The following is a 1526-nucleotide window of genomic DNA, read 5'->3' as shown; positions in this document are numbered from 1 at the left end:
TCAAAACACGGGGCTTCTCCCAGATGAGAGCCATCCATCCCAATTGATGCCAGATGTGGATCAGAGCGTTGATGATGTAAGGATAGGAGTTTGGTTTTAGATGCATTAAAGTTAACCAGCCATGTCTTCCCCCACTGAACCATGTGCTCGAGATCAGAGGAGAGAGAATCAGAGAGAACTTTGTCATTTACAGCCTTTGATGTGTTGCTGTAGATGGTCGTGTCATCAGCATAGATGTCAACGAATTATTTAAGTATGTGTATAGGGAGGTCATTGATGTAGATCAGGAAGAGAGTTGGGTCCAGGATTGACCCCTGAGGGACTCCAGCATTGATACTGCAGGCCTCCGATTTTTGTCCATCGACCACTACTCTTATGAGCCTATCAGAGAGAAATGATTTAATGATTGAGAAAACATTTCCAGTTATACCGTAGCTGGAAATCTTGTGCAGTAGACCCTTATGCCATACCTTGTCGAAGGCCTTCGATATGTCAAGAGCAATTGCCTTAGAAAGGAAGCTTTTGTCAAGAGATTCACTAATCTTGTGAGATATAACCGTTAGCACATCTGCGGTAGATCTTGCAGAACAAAAACCATATTGTGTCACTAAGAAGGTTGTTTCTGCTGAGGTGGTTGACTATTTCTCTATTTAATATGGATTCCAGCAACTTACTCATAACACATAGGAGAGTTATTGGTATGTACTGAGAGGAAGATGACTTATCACCTGAATTCTTAAATACAGGGCAAACTGATGAGGTTTTCCAGGGAGTCAGAAAGCACTTCTCCTTAAGGCAGCGCTTAAACAGTTTCGTAAGTATGGGAGCAAGTTCTGGTTGAAGCTTTTTTAACACTATAATTGGGATGTCGTCAGGGCCAGTTGCTTTACTGGAATCAAAGTTCTTGATTAGCTTGGCGACCTCATGCACGGATATTTGTATATTACCTAGCGTGTTCTGTGTTATAGGAGGAAACATGGGGAGTTGATGGCCTTCGTCGCATAGGGTAGAATTAGCTGCAAAGTTCTTTGCAAATAGTTTGGCCTTGTCTGATGCTGATGAGATGACCTCTGGTCCATTGATAATGGTTGCGATAGAACGCACACTTCTGTTCAGGATCCTATTTGTTATTTGTCAAAACTGGTGGGAACCAAGCCGCTGATCAGCTACCTTGGATTTAACAGACTGGGCATATAGCTCTCTTGCATTTTTTATTACTCTTTTACAGTGGTTGCTGGCAGTCCTGAAAGCAGCTTTAGTCTCAGTGCATTTATTACGTTGGTAGTTATGGAAAAAGTGATTTCTGTGCGCGATAGCAGCAGCACATTCTGGGGAGAACCATGGCTGGCTGTTAGGTTTTTGTTGGAATTTTTTTAGATGGCATGAATTGGTCTATACCTACAATTAATCATTCGGTCAGATCTGATACTATAGAGGACACTTCCTTTTTAAACATGGAGTGCAGAGGTAAATCAGATATGAATGTACGGAATCTATCCCAGTCAGCCAAAGAGTATCGGTATACA

The sequence above is a fragment of the Euprymna scolopes genome, chromosome 19 (genome assembly GCF_053919585.1).
Source record: "Euprymna scolopes isolate OS-2025 chromosome 19, ASM5391958v1, whole genome shotgun sequence".
In the NCBI taxonomy this organism is placed as follows: domain Eukaryota; kingdom Metazoa; phylum Mollusca; class Cephalopoda; order Sepiida; family Sepiolidae; genus Euprymna; species Euprymna scolopes.
The sequence above is the reverse complement of the archived record's forward strand: the minus strand, read 5'-3'. Positions refer to the sequence as shown.